Source organism: Heterodontus francisci, chromosome 8 (assembly GCF_036365525.1).
Source record: "Heterodontus francisci isolate sHetFra1 chromosome 8, sHetFra1.hap1, whole genome shotgun sequence".
Taxonomy (NCBI): Eukaryota; Metazoa; Chordata; class Chondrichthyes; order Heterodontiformes; family Heterodontidae; genus Heterodontus; species Heterodontus francisci.
The window spans coordinates 17,813,487-17,832,980 of record NC_090378.1 but is presented as its reverse complement, the minus strand read 5'-3'; positions in this window follow the sequence as shown (position 1 = coordinate 17,832,980).

Below are 19,494 nucleotides of genomic sequence, written 5' to 3'. Positions count from 1 at the left end.
CAAAATACTGCAGATGCTGGAAATCTGAAATAAAATATGATGAAAGGTTACAGACCTAAAACATTAACTCTGCTTGTCTCTCCACAAATGACGCCTGACCTGTTATGTCCAGCACTTTCTGTTTTTATCGCAGTACTCCAGGTGCGGACTCATAAATTCCCTGTGGTTGTAACAACACTTCCCTATTTTTATGCCCCTTGCAATAAATGCTAACATTCCATTTGTCTTCTTAATTATTTGCCGTACATGCATGCTAACATTTTGTGATTCATGTCCAAAGACACCCAGGTCCCTCTGTCCCGCAGCATTCTGTGGTCTCTCTCCATGTAAATAATATTCTGATTTTCTATTCTTCCTGCCAAAGTGGACAACCTCACGTTCTCCCACATTATACTTCACCTGCCAAATTTTTGTCCACTCACGTAACTTATCTATATCTCTTTGCAAACTCTTTGTGTTGTCTTCACAACTTGCTTTCCTACCTTTCGTTATCTCGTTAACAAATTTGGCTACAGTACACCTGTTCCCTTCCTCCAAGTCATTAATACAGATCGTAAGTAGTTGAGGCCCCAGAACCACTCCCTGTGGCACTCCACTAATTACAGTTTGCCAACCTGAAAATGTCCCATTTATCCTGCCTCTCTGTCTCCTGCTAGTTAGCCAATCCTCTATCCATGCTAATGTATTACTCCCAACACCGCAAGGTCTTGAGTAGTAACCTTTAATATGGCACCTTATCCTTTTGGAAATCCAAATACACCATATCTACTGGTTCCCCTTTATCCACCCTGCATGTTACATCTGCAACGAACTCTAATAAATTTGTCAAACATGATTTCCCTTTCATAAACCATGTTGACCTTGCTTGATTGTATTAAGATTTTCGAAATGTCCTGCTACTACTTCCTTAATAATGGATTCTAGCATTTTCCCAATGACAGATGTTAGGCTAACAGGCCTATATTTCCCGCTTTCTGTCACACCATGAATAATTCAGGCTTAGTTGAAATGTTCCCAAATCCCTATTTATTGCCATTCCTACTTGCTCTGAGATGATGATGATTTTTATTTATTTATTTTATTTATAGATACAGCACTGAAACAGGCCCTTCAGCCCACCGAGTCTGTGCCGACCATTAACCACCCATTTTTAAAAAATACTAATCCTACACTAATTCCATATTCCTACCACATCCCCACCTGTCCCTATATTTTCCCTACCACCTACCTACACTAGGGGCAATTTACAACAGCCAATTTACCTATCACCTGCAAGTCTTTGGCATGTGGGAGGAAACCCACACAGCCACAGGGAGAACTTGCAAACTCCGCACAGGCAGTACCCAGAATCGAACCCAGGTCCCTGGAGCTGTGAGGCTGCGGTGCTAACCACTGCGCCACTGTGCCTTTTTTCAGAACAATTATTTTGGAACGGTATTACATAGAATAATATAAAGCACAGAAACAGGCCATTAGTCCCAGTTTATCTGTGCTAGTGTTTATACTCCACACCATTCTCTTCCCATTCTGTCTACCTCACCTCAGCCTTTCAGCAAATCATCCTTTCATTTTTCCTCACGAGTACTTGTCTAGTTTCCTAAGTAACCTTCTGGAGATTTCTTTTCAATTAAAACATATAAAACAGGCATGTTTTGAGCTGATGTGATTACATTTTAATTAATAATATTTGGTGTGCAGAGCTAAAGTCTTACCTGCTTTCCACTGAAAAGCAATAGGCCTCAGTGGATGAGATTAAATAGCAATAAAGCAAAAACTGGAATGCTTTGATTTCATACAGTTCTTAAATAATGATTTTCACCTTCTGCTACTTCAGACCAGGGAACTTGAAATGTTTGAAGGCTGAGTGTTTTACTGAATCCAGTCATGAAAGAGCTTTTTAAAACTTTAAAATACAGTTTTCAAATCTTGTGGGAAATTTACACTCCAGCTTTAATGTTGAAACAAAGAGTTGTACTAACACTAAAAGTGTAATGCAAAGCTGCAGTAAGGGTGTGATTCAACTCCAGAGAGGGTGGAGTAACTCTCTCTGGAACAGACAGTCTTGCACCTACTTAAAACCTGTTTTTTGATAGTTTTTTTGATGCATGACTTGACATTCAAGAAAACCCTGCACAATCTAATTTGGAGTTTCATTTCACACTCTACAGCCAAACAAGATGTAATTCTGTCAATGTCAGCGTCAATATGACATGCTCAGTGCCAACAATCGACGTTGAAAGCTGAAAGGTATTTCAGGAGTTGTGTGCATTTGTCAGAGCTCATAGACTCATAGAGTCATTTACAGCATAGACGGAGGCTATTCGGCCCATCGGGTCCATGCCAGCTCTCTACAGCGGAATCCCGTCACCTCCACTCCCCCGCTCGATCCCTGTAGTTTATTTCCTTCAAGTGTCCATCCAATTTTCTTTTGAAATCATTGACTGCTGTTGATAACAGTCAGTGAGATTTAAACTTCTTGCTCTGTCCCACTGTTACTCCTAGGTCACCCTGGGTACTACAAAATAAATTCTGTATGGTCAGGTGGCTGCCGTGCTGGATTGTAATGCTGGTACCAACTGGCATGTATGTATTTCAAGATTTTGGGTGGTGGTGGTGGGGATGGGGAGGATGTTGGTGAGGTTAAAAATATGCAATAGAGAATGATGGAAACTGTTCAGTCAGGGTGCAAATAGACAGCAACAATCAACAGTTCACTGCTGCTCTAGTCGAGAGAGAGTGAGGAATGGAAATACCGTGGCTACAAGAGCAACTCACAGGCTGGGAATTCTGTGGCAAGTAACTCGCCTCTGACTCGCCAAAGCCTGTCACCACCTACAAGGCACAAGTCAGGAGTATGATGGAATACTCTCCACTAGCCTGGATGGGTGCAGCTCCAACAACACTCAGGAAGCTCTACACCATCCAGGACAAAGCAGCCTGCTTGATCGGCGCCCCATCCACCACCTTCAACATTCACTCCCTCCACCATCGACACACAGTGGCAGCAATGTGTATCATCTACAAGATGTACTGCAGCAACGAGCCAAGCTTCCTTCGACAGCACCTTCCACACCCATGACCTCTACCACCTAGAAGGACAAGGGCAGCAGGTGCATGGGAACACCGCCACCTGTAAGTTCCCCTCCAAATCGCACAACATACTGACTTGGAATTATGTCATCGTTCCTTCGCTGGGTCAAAATTCTGGAACTCCCTCTAATAAGACGACTGAATGTCTCAAAGTGCTTTGCAACTGATTAAGTACTTTTGAAGTGTACTCACACTTGTAATGTAGGAAACATGGCAGTTCCCACAAACAGCAATGTATTAATGATCAGATAATCTGTTTTTGTGATGTTGTCTGAGGGATAAATCTTGGCCAGGACACCAGGGATAACTCTCCTGCTCTTTTTTTATTATTTGTTTCATAGGATGTGAGCATCACAGGCCAGGCCAGCATTTATTGCCCATTCTTAATTGCCCTTGAGAAGGAGGTGGTGAGCTGCCTTCTTGAACCACTGCAGTCCATGGGGTGCTGTTAGGAAGGGAGTTCCAGGATTTTGATCCAACGACAGTGAAGGAACGCTGATATAGTTCCAAGTCAGGATGGTGTGTGACTTGGAGGGGAACTTGCAGGTGGTGGTGTTCCCACGCATCTGCTGCCCTTTGCATGGGGCCATGGGATCTTTTACAAACAGGCAGATGGGGCCTCAATTTAATGTCTCATATGAAAGACGGCACCTTCGACAGTGCAGCACTCCCTCAGTACTGCACTGGAATATCAGCCTTGATTCTTGTGTTCAAGCCCTGGAGTGGGTCTGGAAACTGCATCCTTGTGACTCAGAGGCGAGCACTGTGGGTGTACCTACACCACATGGACTGCAGCAGTTCAAGAAGGCGGCTCACCATCCTCATGGGTAATTAGGGATGGGCAAAAAATGCTGGCCTTGCCAGCGACGCCCATATCCCAAGAATGAATGAAAAAAACTGAACTTGGAGATCAATGTCCACGAACTAACAACTCACGTTACTGCTGCCTCTTTTGAAGCCAGTGAATCTGAGTTCTGGTTTGAGGTGTAAATTCCCTCAGTGGTTTAGAGTGCAGTTGTGGTTTTTAATCATCATGAAGACAGAAATTAGTGAACTTTCAAACAAATGTGGAATCGTACTAATATCTCTGTTTTTTTAGGTGATTCTTTAGATTGTCACAACAGTGAAGGTTTGGGAAAGGATGAGGCTGAATTTGCTCCTGAAATGACTATATTGGAAAGATTGTGGCTTTTCACAAGCCAGTAGATCATCCTGAGTTGCAGGAGTAACCCCATTATGAAGGATCTTTGTAAGACTTTCAATCTGAGAAGGTGATGGTTGACCACTTTCTTGAACTGTAACAGTACATTGGAGTGCTGGTACTTCCATGATGCTGCTTGGCAGAGAGCCCACAAGTAGACAGTAGCATAGAAACATAGAAAAATAGGAGCAGGAGTAGGCCATTCGGCCCTTCGAGCCTGCACGCCATTCAATACAATCATGGCTGATCATCCAAACTCAGGAACCTGCTCCCGCTTTCTCCCCGTATCCCTTGATCCTTTTAGCCCTAAGAACAATATCTAACTCTGTCTTGAATATATTTAATGATTTGGCCTCAACTGCTTTCTGTGGTAGAGAATTCCACAGATTCACCACTCTCTGGGTGAAGAAATCCCCCTCATCTCAGTCCTAAATGGCTTACCCTTTATCCTTAGACTGTGACCCCTGGTCCTGGACTCCCCCACCATCGGGAACATCCTTACTGCATCTAGTTTGTCCAGTCCTGTTAGAATTTTGTAGTTTTCTATGAGATCCCCTCTCATTCTTCTAAACTCTAACGAATACAAGCCTAATTGACCAAATCTCTCTTCATACGTTAGTCCTGCCATCCCAGGAATCAGTCTGGTGAACCTTCGCTGCACTCCTTCTATAGCAAGAACATCCTTCTGTAGATAAGGAGACCAAAACTGCACACAATACTCCAGATGTGGTCTCACCAAGGCCTTGTATAACTGCAGCAAGACATCCTTGCTCCTGTACTCGAATCCTCTCACCAAGAAGGCCAACATACCATTTGCTGCACCTGCATGCTTACTTTCAGTGACTGGTGCACAAGGACACTCAGGTCTCATTGCACCTCCCCCTTTCCCAATCTATCCCCGTTCAGGTAATAATCTGCCTTTCTGTTTTTGCCACCAAAGTGGATAACCTCACATTTATCCACATTATACAGCATCTGCCATGTATTTGCCCACTCACTCAACTTGTCCAAATCACACTGGAGCTTCCATGCATCCTCCTCACATCTCACACTCCCACCCAGCTTGTGTCATCTGCAAACTTGGATTATATTACATCTAATTCCCTCATCTACATCATTAATATATATTGTGAATAGCCGGGGTCCTAGCACTGATCCCTGCAGTACCCCACTAGTCATTGCCTGCCACTCGGAAAAAGACCTGTTTATTCCTCCTCTTTGTTTCCTGTCTGCCAACCTGTTCTCTATCCATGTCAGTACCTTACCCCCAATCCCATGTGCTTTAATTTTGCATGCTAATCTCTTATGTGGGACCTTATCAAAAGCCTTCTGAAAGTCCAAATACACCACATCCACTGGTTCTCCCTTATCTATTCTACTAGTTACATCCTCAAAAAATTCCAGTAGATTTGTCAAGCATGATTTCCCTTTCGTAAATCCATGTTGACTTTGTTCGATCCTGTCATTGTTTTCCAAGTTCTCTGCTATAACATCCTTTATAATGGACTCTAGAATTTTCCCCACTACTGATGTCAGGGCTATGAGAGTTTGGCAATAAAAGTACTCTGTTTATTAAATTTCTGAGTAGAATGGAAGGGGTTAAAATCCCACAGCCCACAAAATATTTCTCAACAGAAAATATATCAACTGAGAGATGGTTTTGAAGTCTGAGAAAAAGCACAATGGGTTGCCTCAGGCATTCATTTTTTAATTGACCAGAGCCATCATAATCAATCACAATTATCCTTGTCATTGTCAAAAGTTGACAATTCATTTAATATTGATGAGAAAATGCAGTTATCTATGACCTAATGTAATTATGGGAGACACAGTTGTCCATTGCCTTTTGATTCAGTGTAACTTCAAAAGACGTTAGATCATATTTCTGAAGTTTTCCTGAATATCAGTCTTTTAAATGTTGTGCCAATCAACAAAAGGGCTGGATCAGTTCTGAGGCTGTGCCTAGTTCCTTAGAAAGTTACAGCATTTTTATTATTTTATGTATCGAGGACAGTAGCGAAACATATGATTCTTTGTTTTCTACCGTTCATTCATGTGTCCTTTATAAATAAAACCAGCCGTTGGTCCAGAGCCTGGTCGGAGTCTAGATCTGGTAAGAGTGAATATTCAACAATCATGTTGCATTAAATAATACATTCCTGTAGAGTAAGGGTGCTCTGTTACAATGTCTGGGTCATACTTTCATTTACTTAGTGGTTGAGCAGAAAAGGGTACACTTCAGATCATAGGGGACGCCAGGTCCCTTTACAGGAATGGCTCTGAACCTGAGAATATATTTGGGATAAAAACCCAAAAATGTGACAGGATTGTGTGTCCAATTCCTGGATTTTGCCTGACATGTTCCAGCTCCAAACTCCATGAAAGGCTAGATAGATAACCAACTGAACCTATATCGTTCAAAAGAGAAGCAAGGCTGTCACGCATTCTGGTTGATGCCTTTGTTGGTGGTAGATGTGTGGCACAAGAAGTGGCCTCTGATTCTCTACTCTGGCTGTTTCTGAAAGGATTGTTATGTTCCTTTTCATAGATCTTTTTTTTTATTCATTCACGGGATGTGGGCATCGTTGGCCAGGCCAGCATTTATTGCCCATCCCTAATTGCCCTTGAGAAGGTGGTGGTGAGCTGCCTTCTTGAACCGCTGCAGTCCATGTGGGGTAGGTACACCCACAGTGCTGTTAGGAAGGGAGTTCCAGGATTTTGACCCAGCGACAGTGAAGGAACAGCGATATAGTTCCAAGTCAGGGTGGTGTGTGACTTGGAGGGGAACTTTCAGGTGGTGGTGTTCCCACGTATTTGCTGCCCTTGTCCTTCTAGTTGGTAGAGGTCGCAGGTTTGGAAGGTGCTGTCGAAGGAGCCTTGGTGCATTGCTGCAGTGCATCTTGTAGATGGTACACACTGCTGCCACTGTGCGTCGGTGGTGGAGGGAGTGAATATTTGTAGATGGGGTGCCAATCAAGCGGGCCGCTTTGTCCTGGATGGTGTCGAGCTTCTTGAGTGTTGTTGGAGCTGCACCCATCCAGGCAAGTGGAGAGTATTCCATCACACTCCTGACTTGTGCCTTGTAGATAGTGGACAGGCTTTGGGGAGTCAGGAGGTGAGTTACGCGCCTCAGGATTCCTAGCCTCTGACCTGCTCTTGTAGCCACGGTATTTATATGGCTACTCCAGTTCAGTTTTCGGTCAATGGTAGCCCCTAGGATGTTGATAGTGGGGGATTCAGCGATGGTAATGCCGTTGAATGTCAAGGGGGGATGGTTACATTCTCTTTTGTTGTAGATGGCCATTGCCTGGCACTTGTGTGGCGCGAATGTTACTTGCCACTTATCAGCCCAAGCCTGGATATTGTCCAGGTCTTGCTGCATTTCTACACAGACTGCTTCAGTATCTGAGGAGTTGTGAATGGTGCTGAACATTGTGCAATCATCAGCGAACATCCCCACTTCTGACCTTATGATTGAAGGAAGGTCATTGATGAAGCAGCTGAAGATGGTTGGGCCTAGGACACTACCCTGAGGTACTCCTGCAGTGATGTCCTGGAGCTCAGATGATTGACGTCCAACAACCACAACCATCTTCCTTTGTGCTAGGTATGACTCCAGCCAGCGGAGGGTTTCCCCCCTGATTCCTATTGACTTCAGTTTTGCTAGGGCTCCTTGATGCCATACTCGGTCAAATGCTGCCTTGATGTCACGGGCATCCACTCTCACCTCACCTCTTGAGTTCAGCTCTTTGTCCATGTTTGAACCAAGGCTGTAATGAGGTCAGGAGCTGAGTGGCCCTGGCGGAACCCAAACTGAGCATCTCTGAGCAGGTTGTTGCTAAGCAAGTGCCGCTTGATGGCACTGTTGATGACACCTTCCATCACTTTACTGATGATTGAGAGTAGGCTAATGGGGCGGTAGTTGGCCAGGTTGGATTTGTCCTGCTTTTTGTGTACAGGACATACCTAGGCAATTTTCCACATTGCAGGGTAGATGCCAGTATTGTAGCTGTACTGGAACAGCTTGGCTAGGGGCGCAGCAAGTTCTGGAGCACAGGTCTTCAGTACTATTGCCGGAATATTGTCAGGGCCCATAGCTTTTGCAGTGTCCAGTGCCTTCAGTCGTTTCTTGATATCACACGGAGTGAATCGAATTGGCTGAAGTCTGGCATCTGTGATGCTGGGGACTTCAGGAGGAGGCCGAGATGGATCATCAACTCGGCACCTCTGGCTGAAGATTGTTGCAAATGCTTCTGCCTTATCTTTCGCACTGATGTGCTGGGCTCCCCCATCATTGAGGATGGAGATATTTGTGGAGCCACCTCCTCCAGTTAGTTGTTTAATTGTCCACCACCATTCACGGCTGGATGTGGCAGGACTGCAGAGCTTAGATCTGATCCATTGGTTATGGAATTGCTTAGCTCTGTCTATCGCATGCTGCTTACACAGTTTGGCATGCAAGTAGTCCTGTGTTGTAGCTTCACCAGGTTGACACCTCATTTTGAGGTATGCCTGGTGCTGCTCCTGGCATGCCCTCCTGCACTCTTCATTGAACCAGGGTTGGTCTCCTGGCTTGATGGTAATGGTAGAGTGGGGGATATGCCAGGCCATGAGGTTACAGATTGTGGTCGAGTACAATTCTGCTGCTGCTGATGGCCCACAGCGCCTCATGGATGCCCAGTTTTGCATTGCTAGATCCGTTCGAAATCTATCCCATTCAGCACGGTGATAGTGCCACACAACACGATGGACGGTATCCTCAATGTGAAGGCGGGACTTCGTCTCCACAAGGACTGTGCGGTGGTCACTCCTACCAATACAGTCATGGACAGATGCATCCGCGGCAGGCAGATTGGTGAGGACGAGGTCGAGTATGTTCTTCCCTCGTGTTGGTTCCCCCACCACCTGCCGCAGACCCAGTCTAGCAGCCATGTCTTTTAGGACTCGGCCTCAGTGGATCACAAAATAATTATGGACAAGAGAGGTGTTTGACCAATCTCAAGTCATCTATGCAAAAACTAGTCCTCTCATTACAGCATCCAATTTGTTCTTCAATGACTCTTGTGTTTTAATTTTCACTACTCCATCTGGGAGTCCATTCCATGTGTTGATCACACTTTGTGTGAAGAACTCCCTGACATTAGTCCTAAATTTGCCTTTTGCTAACTTAAGCCTATATCCTCTTGCTCTACTCTCACTGTTTAATATCTTTTTTTCTGGACTTGTCTGTTCCATACTGTTTACAATCTTGTAGATCACTTCTCAGATGTCTCCTTTCAAGGCCAAAGAGATCAATGTTCTCCAGTCTTTCCTCATAACTAAGGTCCTTCCGAGACCAGAGATCAACCCCATTGCCTCTATATGGCCTCCAGTGCCTGGATGTCTCCCTTGTGTCTCAATGATCTAAACTGTGCACAGTACTCAAGGTGTGGTCTAACCAAAGCACTGCAGAGTTTGATCCTGACTTCTTCCAGCTTATATACCACTGCTTTATCTCAGTAGTTCAACAGTTGACTTGTTCTGTTGACTGTTGCTCTATGTTGATTGGTATTAGTTAGATTCCCAGGTCCTATTCAAATTTATTCTTAGTTATTTCAGCATCATTCATGAGGTGCGTGTGTTGCCCACTTTTCCTTCCAATGTTCACCACTTCATATTTCTCTGTATTAAATTTCATAGAATGGTTGCAGCAGAGAAGGAGGCCATTCAACCCATCATGTCCATGCCTGCTCTCTGCAAGAGCAACTCAGCTAGTCCCGCTCCCCCGCCGTTTCCCTGTAGTTCTACAAATTTTTTCTCTTCAGGTAATTATCCAATAGCCTTTTGAAAGCCACAATTGAATTTGCCTCCACCACACTCTCAAGCAGTGCATTCTAAATCCTAACCACTCGCTGTGTAAAAAATTTCACTCATGTCGTCTTTGGTTCTTTTGCCAATCACCTTAATTCAGTGACCTCTGGTTCTCACCTCTTCTGCCAATGGGAACAGTTTTCCCTATCTATTCTGTCTAGACCTCTCAGGATATTGAGCCTGGCTGTTAGGTGTCAGCTGTGGCTTTGTTGGTAGCACTCCTACCTCTGCGTTGTAAGGTTTTAGGTTCAAGTCCCACTCCAGGACTTGAGCAAAATTTTAAGGCTGATACTCCAGTGCCCTACTGAAGGAGTGTTGCACTATCAGAGGTGCATTCTTTCCCATGAGGTGTTAAACTGAAGCCCCGTCTGCCTTCTCTTTTGGATGTAAAAAATCCCATGGCATTATTTGCCACTTAGGACAGCAATGAGGAGAAACTTATTTACTCAGAGGGTTGTGAATCTTTGGAATTGTCTACCTCAGAGGGCTGTGGAAGCTCAGTCATTGAGTATGTTTAAAGCGGAGATTGACAAATACCAATGACATAAAGGGATATGAGGATAGTGTGGGAAAAAGGCATTGAAGCGGATGATCAGTCATGATCATATTGAATGGCGGGGCAGGCTCGATGGGCTGAATGGTCTACTCCTGCTCCTATGTTCCTAAATCTCCTCTTGACCTCTCCTCTAAGGAGAACAGCCCCAGCTTCTCCAATCTATCCACATAATGAAGTTTTTCATCCCTGGAAACACTCTCATTAATCTTTTCTGTACCCTCTCTAAAGTCTTCACATTCTTCCTAATGTGTGGTGCCCAGAATTGGACACAATAGTTGAAATTGAACCAATGTTTTATAAAGGTTTCCATAACCTCCTTGTTTTTGTACTATCCTGTATGCCTTATTAACTGTTTTCTCAACCTGCTTTGCCACCTTCAGTGACTTGTGCACATTTACCCCCAGGTAAATGCTTCTACACCCTCTTTAGAATTGTATCCTTTATTTTCTATTTCCTTTCCTTGTTCTTCCTACCACAATGTATCAATTCCTATTTGGCTGCATTAAATTTGATCTGCCACATGTTCGTCCATTCCACCAGCCTTCACTATCATTCTGTTCACTGAGGTATTTTGTCCAGCTAATTCCGTCATTTCTGAGCTGCTTCTTTCAATTCCGCTGCCCATCCGAGTTTTGTATAATCTGCAAATTTGACCAATTAGCAACGGGGTTCTAAGTCTAAATCATTGAAGTAAATTAGAAACAACAGTTATCTTGACACTGATCCTTAAATATTTCATTCAGTGCTCTCACCCCAATCCTGCTGATCACAGTGTAACTCTTTGAAAAAGCAGTTGTTGTTTTGTACCCTTCGGCCAATTTCTTTTTAGCCACGGCCAAGATTAACGTTGAATCCACAGAGCTTTGAGCTTAACTAATAGCTTTCCATGTGTAACTTTGGCAGGTACAACATATCACTGGGCTTACAACAAACCACATGGGACAATATTTTCTCAAAGAAGTCAAGGAGATTGGTCAGGCAGGATCTTCCACTTTGAAATCTATGTTGACAGCCATTAATTAATTTATTATTGCACAGGCAATCTTAAAGCTTACACCCGACATTCAATTCCAGTATTTTACTCTCCATTGAAGTAAGATTAATGAGTCTGTGATTGCCTGATTCTAATTTATGAACCTTTTTGAATATAAGCACCATGTTGGCCTGTTTCCAATCCACTGGTGCCTCCCCACTGTCCATTGCCTCCCTCATGATGATTATCAATGCCTCACACATCTCCTCCCTATTTTATTATTCTGCGGTGGATGTTTCCTCTTGTAGGAGAATCTAGAAGTAGGGGGTCACTGTTTAAAAATAAGGGGTCGCCCATTTAAGACAGAGATGAGGAGAATCTTTTTCTCTCAGCGGGTCATGAGTCTTTGGAACTCATTTCCTCAAAAAGTGGTGGAAGCTGAGTCTTTGAACATTTTTAAGGCAGAGGTAGATAGATTCTTAATAAGCAAGGGGTGAAAGGTTAGCGGGGTAAGGCGGGAATGTGGAGTTGTGGTTACAACCAGATCAGCCGTGACCTCGTTGAATGGCGGAGCAGGCTCAAACGGCCAAGTGGCCTACTCCTGCTCCTAATTCATATGTTCGTATGTACATATACGAACATATACTGGGCGGCACAGTGGCGCAGTGGTTAGCACTGCAGCCTCACAGCTCCAGCGACCTGGGTTCAATTCTGGGTACTGCCTGTGTGGAGTTTGCAAGTTCTCCCTGTGTCTGCGTGGGTTTTCTCCGGGTGCTCCGGTTTCTTCCCACAAGCCAAAAGACTTGCAGGTTGGTAGGTAAATTGGCCATTATAAATTGCCACTAGTATAGGTAGGTGGTAGGGAAATATAGGGACAGGTGGGGATGTGGTAGGAATATGGGATTGGTGTAGGATTAGTATAAATGGGTGGTTGATGGTCAGCACAGACTCGGTGGGCTGAAGGGCCTGTTTCAGTGCTGTATCTCTAAACTAAACTAAACCCTTGGTATTTTATTGTTCTGGGCAACTTTTAGACTCAGACTTCCATCTCAGTTGCATTGAAATCATTACTTTTGCCTAAACTAATTGTTCGGACACAATGTGTTACTCATGTCTTTCCTGGTAACTACTTGGTCACTTGGTGATGTTTACTATTCTGTGCTTTTCGACCCTGTTTCCATCTTTCACAGTTATCACCTCCTCCCGGGCTGCCCCCTTACTACTGAAGTACTGAAAGACTTTTTTGCTGTATGCATTTGCAGCTTTGTGAGTTTTAGGTCTCTCTCTCTTTAACATGTTTCTACCTTATATTCACCCCAGTAAACCCCATCCCCTTTCTCCCTGCAGGAGCTGTTATTGCGCTGTACTTATGTGACAGTACAAGCTTGGGAAATGCTGAGGTTGGGAGTTTGAGCCTTACATTTGTCAGCTGTGGCTTTTATTTATTCATTCTTGGGATTTGAGTGTCACTGACAAGGCCAGCATTTATTGTGCATTCCTAATTGCCCTTGAGAAGGTGGTGCTGAGCTGCCTTCTTGAAGCGCCGCAGTCCATGTGAGGTAGGACGCCCACAGTGCTGTTAGGAAGGGAGTTCCAGGATTTTGACCCAATGACAGTGAAGGAATACAGTTATACAGTTCCAAGTCAGGATGGTGTTGTGGCTTGGAGGGGAACTTACAGGTAGCGGTGCTCCCAGGTGCCTGCTGTCCTTATCCTTTTAGGTTATAGAGGTTGCGGGGTCGGAAAGTACTATCGAAGGAGCTTCGGCAAGTTGCTGCAGTGCATCTTGTAGATCAGCGTCGTTCAGCATACAGCCCCGAGTCAGAACCTCCGGCTCGCCAAAGGTTTCAATCCAGCTCGCGAAGGATGAGTAAGTCTCGCTGGAAATCTGCATTGGCTTCTTCCAGCCGCCAAAACCTTCTGTGGCTGACAATGGCTGCAGCTCCTTTACTGACATGGCAAAGATGCCTCACTGTGCATGTCGTCCTTTACCAAGATGGCAGACACTCTTCAGTACCTTATGTTATGGCTCCTTTAGCAAGATGGCGGGAGCCCAGACTGAGCTGCAAGTCTGCTGGTGTTTCCCACCCAAACTCCATTCCTAGTGCAGCATTCCCGGCCTTGAGCTTGGACCCCCAGGCCCAGCATTGGCTCTGCCTGCGTACAGAACCGGCCTGGGCTTCAGGCCCTGGGCTCTTCATCTCCACCACAATTACCGAGGAGGAGTTGCCGTAGATGGTGGCAGGGCTCAGGTTTGGGCTCTGGGGGCAGGATGCTGGGATAACCGGGCCCTGGGAGCAGGGGCGGGGGACTTGGGGGAATGACGCAGAGTGGCGGGGTGGGGGGGGGGGGTCACAGAGGGAAGGTGGAGAGAGACACACACACACAGAACAGTGAGAGATACAGAGAAAGAGACAGAAAGAAACAAAGACCACAGAAACAGAGAGAGACAGACAGAGACACAGAGATGCAAAGAGACACAGACACACACACAGACAGACAGAGAGAGAGACACACACACACACACACAGAAACAGAGAGAGATACAGAGAAAGAGACAGAAAGAAACAAAGACAGATAGAAACAGAGAGAGACAGACAGAGATGCAGAGAGAGACACACACAGAAACAGAGAGAGATACAGAGAAAGAGACAGAAAGAAACAAAGACAGATAGAAACAGAGAGAGACAGACAGAGATGCAGAGAGACACACACACAGAAACAGAGAGAGAGAGAGAGAGAGAGACAGATGCAGAGAGACAGAGAGGGAGAGAAAGATGTGAGAGAGAGCAATCAAGATTGCTCCTGACAGATGGACATCTATCTGGAATACTCCACATCGCTAGATCAAGCGTGCAGGCAGACATTGTCTAGTTCTACAAGCAAAAACAATGCCAGGTATCTCCCTAAATTACTGTTCAACATAGTGACAAGAAAGTAAGTTAATAAATTAATCTTCTCATCAAGTGCTTGTTCACAAAAATGCACATTTTTTATTTTTTGATTAATAGTAAATTAAATTTCTAATACCTTTATCTTTCTGAAATTTGCTCACTGTCCCCCCTATGTAGGACAAAAATTATAATGCAGCCCGTCACGTGAAAAAGTTGGACACCTCTGTTGTAGACACTGCAGACACTGTGCGTCAGTGGTAGAGGGAGTGAATGTTTGTGGATGGGGTGCCGATCAAGCGGGCTGCTTTGTCCTGTATGGTATCGAGTTTCTTGAGCGTTGTTGGAGCTGCACCCATCCAGGCAAGTGGAGAGAATTCCATCACACTCCTGATTTGTGCCTGCATCACTTCTGATGAAGGGTCACAGACCTGAAACGTTAACTCTGCTTCTTTCTGCACAGTTGCTGCCGGACCTGCTGAGTATTTCCAGCACTTTCTCTTTTTATTTTAAATTTCCAGCATCTGAAGTATTTTGCTTTCATCCTCTTTTGTGCTATGTATGACTCCAACCAGTAGAGACTTTTCCCCCAATTCCCATTGACTTCAATTTTATTTGGGTTCCTTGGGTTGGATTCTATAAGCTCGCTGAAAATTGGCGGCTCTCTCGTGCAGGCCGCGCGCCAAAGAGCCACCGTGATCTTAAGCGCAGCGGCTCATTTAAATAGGCGAGATGGCCCCCCGCACCCCCCCCCCCCACCACAATCAAGTGGAGGGGGCGGGCTGTCCATCCCCGACAATGGCGTCAACTGCCTGTGCACAGGTGCTGATGCCATTAATAAAGGGCAGGCAGCCCTGCTGGCATATTTAAATTTTTAAAGAGATATTCCCCAGAATTACATAAATAAACTTACAATGCCCCTTTTCCAACCCTCCAATAACAATTACATGAACTATTTGCCCTTTACCTCCCCAAAACACTTACCTTTAACATCTGACCTTCCCCCCGCAAACTGCACAAAGTTTAAAGTACAACCCTTCTCACCATCCTCTATAACCTTGACATTAATTGGATCTCTTTTCAACCCCCCACACTGATAAAATTACCTCCTCGCTCCTCCTTACCAGTGTCATGTCTTGTTTCCCCAGACGGGGATCTGAAGGCGTGGGAGTGCCGGCCGCTGCGTCGAAGATTGTGGCAGGCCCTGCAGATCGCGGGTGAGTATATTTAAATTATTTAATTTTATTGATTCCAATATTCAAATTCTGGTCCCGTTGTCCAGCGGCTGGGAGGTGGTGGGGGCGGTGGTGATGGACCGCCTCGGCGCCTTGCCACCACCAGGAGAATCGGGCTAGGTCCTGCTGGCGTCGAGGTCTGTGGCGGGGCCTCAATGGGAGCCACATTCAGGCCCTCCCACCATGGATCACGACATCGTGGGCTCCTTAAAATCCATCCCCTTGATGCCATACTCGGTCAAATGCTGCCTTGATGTCAAGGACAGTCACTCTCACCTCACCTCTGAATTCAGCAATTTGGTCCATATTTGGACCAAGGCTGTAATGAGGTCTGGAGCCAAGTGGTCCTAGTGGAACCCAAACTGAGCGTTGATGAGCAGGTTATTGCTGATTAGGTGCTGCCTAATAGCACCGTCCATCACTTTGATGGTGATTGAGAGTAGACTGATGGGACGGTAATTGGCTGGGTCGGATTTATCCTGTCTTTTTGTGCACAGGACATTTTCCATATTGCAGGGTAGACGCCAGTGTTGTAGCTGTACTGGAAGAGCTTGGCTCGGGGTGTGGCTAGTTCTGGAGCACAGGTCTTCAGTACTACAGCAGGGATGTTGTTAGGACCCTTGGCCTTTTCTGTATCCAGTGCCTTCAGCCATTTCTTGATATCACGTGGAGTTAATCAAATTGTCTGAAGACTGTCTATGATGGTGGGACCTCAGGAGGAGGCTGAGATGGGTGTAAAACTGACAGGCAGATTAGATTAAAATTGCCCCGATTCTAAATTTTACAATCTATGTAATGAACACGGTATTTAACTTACTGACTCACTGCAAAACAAAGTTCAGCACCCAAAGCCACAATCTAATCCCTTGCTTCACCATTTCAATCTTCCCTGATACAGTTTTTACACTTACCAAAAAGTGACAAGCCCGGGTTCAGTGGGCAACTTACATAAAGACTATTACACAAAGATTCCTTTACTGTGTGTAAGACACGCTCTGCAATAAATTAATGGTCATGTTACTATCAAAGATTAACATATGACATCTATTCACAGCAGAGAATAGTTATTTTCATTACCAATTACCCTTAGGCATGTAGTGCTGATTAAATATGACAATCAGTACAGAATTTAAAGCAGTCTTTACTATGTATTGTGTAACTCCCTCCAATTCAGCATGGTGAGTTGTTTCAGTCAGATATGCATTTTGTTTAGCATTTTCCATCAATATTCAGACCAAAATCAAATTTACTCTGTAAATGACCCAACATGGTTTGTATTTCCAGTGGGCCTGTGAGGTAAAGGTGCCGTTATGAAGACTTAATATTTACTTGTGTTCATACAGATGTTACATATGTAACAGAGAGTTTATATCATATTAACATAATCAGCACTTATGATAATATAATTTGTCAGAAACAGACCCTAAACTACTGAGTAACAATGTGAAACTAGATGCTATAGAATTATGGAAATATATTAAAATATCACAGAGTTGCATCTGTAATAATCAGTCCAGTATTCTTAACACCTTCCGGTAAAAAAGATGTATTTAAAATTGGTGCTGGTTCTGCCTGTGACCATCAACTGAGGCCTTTCATCGACCTGAAACATTAACTGTTTCTCTCTCCACAGAGGCTGCCAGACTAGCTGAGTATTTCCAGCATTTTCTGTTTTTGTCCCATTCCTTCTGATGTAGACAGCCTGCACAGTCTGTGCTGCCTGTTCATTTAAATGATTTCTGCCTGCAGCACAGCACTAAACATTGAGTGGCTGTATGCCTCAGCAGGGGGGGGGGGCCCAACCTTGTGCATGGCTAGCACCACTTAAAGCCAGCCTGCGCCTCTTAAAGAGTAGGTGCCTGTTGGCTGCAGCCGGTGCTGGAAGTGGCTGGGGAAGAGTGTCTGACCTGCAAGAAGAGTGAATATGGCACAATAGGTCAGAGAACGGGCTGCTAGGTTCCCTGACGCAGCACTGCAGATCTTGGTGCATGAGGTTGACAGAAGGAGAGAGGCCCTCTAACCACATGGGGCCAGAAGACCCTCCAGACAAACTTTGAAAAGGTAATGGGAGAAGCTGTCAATGCAAACAGTGTAGTCCTGAGGGCCAGGATGCAGTGCAGGAAGAACTTTAACTAACTCACCTGAGTTGTCAAGGTCTGTGAATTCATCTTTAAATGCCACATCCTTACAACTGCACCACTAGCCTCAGAGACTGCCCAATGCACCACACCCACTTCACTCACCTACCAGCAGTCTCTATCAATCAGGATGCATACTGAACATTCATAGCTTCACATCATCCTCATGCACTTCGCCTGCTGAAAGCCTTGCACCTACAACTTACTCAAACTTCCAGCTATTCGACTACGGCAGCCACATCACCCAAACACATTGCACCACGCTCACTGACCCACCTCCCTCTATGACACACAACCAAAGGCAGCAGGAGCTACCGGGCAGGGGACAGGTACGGCTACATGTCCTTAACCCAATGGAGGAGACAGTGGCCACCATCATTGGAGCAACTGTGACTGAAGTCGTGGCCAGCAGCAGGGCGGAAACCATCGAAGAGGATGGTGTGCTAATCCCCCTTCTCACATCACACCTGCTCCTCCCCACCATCTCTTCTAATTTACAAGCAGCAGATGGTTTAAAGATGCAGCTCTTCTGTTCCCTCGCCCCTCCCACACCAGAACTCTACCCTTGTCCCTTTCACCTTTCAGCTGCCCATTAGCTGGAGTGTTCAGGTAGAAAATAGCGCTGCTAGAATCAAATCAGCATTACACACTGACTGATAAGACGATCTGCCGACTTTAACTACTTCCAGCACATGCTGCCGCTGGCCACTCTGATGGCCTCACCAAAATAGCATCCGGCACGACCTGCACCAGAAGTGTGCACACGTGGTGTGGATGTCATTTTGAACCCAAAACAGCACCTGACATAGGAGTCATTGAGGATCAGTATTTTTAACTATCGTAAGTGGGTGTTATTGTAGCTGTCAGGCAAACCCCACCTGCCAAGACTGAGGCACACATTATTTCACCACATGAACATTAAAACTTAAAATTGCAAGCCCCTGACTGGAAAGACATTTTCATGGTAACAGACAATGTTGAAACAATGGGGATCCAGCAACTGCTTCTCCAATACACAGAAGTGGTCAGACCAGTTTTGGTCACATGACTAACTGGCTGTTGCAGAGTTTTTGAACTCCCAAACAAAGAAATTGCCAGGCAATATGCTGTGTGCTCCTGGAACTGAAGCAAGAATATCTTCTCTCCTGTCTGCCTGCCTGCTCATCGCACAGGGAACGGAAACCATTGAAGACACGTGAAGCTCAAAGAGAGAAAGGTTTGCCACGTGAACAAAGCTTTAAGAAGATTACTGGGCCCTGACAAAACGAAAGATTATAACTTCAATCAAGGACTACAGCGAGCTCGAGAAACAGTAATAAGATATTGCCTCAAACTGTTCTACGTATCTTTTCTTCTGCTCTTTGTTGTCCCTATTTTGTATGTTTAAATCACGTGTGCATGCTAACATGAGTGTATTGTATATCTGTAGGCATGAACCGTAATAAAGTTTGAGTTTAAGGTTTTAATAAATTTCCTCTTCTTGCTTTAAACCAAAGAAAGCCTGTGTGTGTTCAATTATTTGCCTTATTATTGGAAACTGTGAACACGGACTCACAAAAA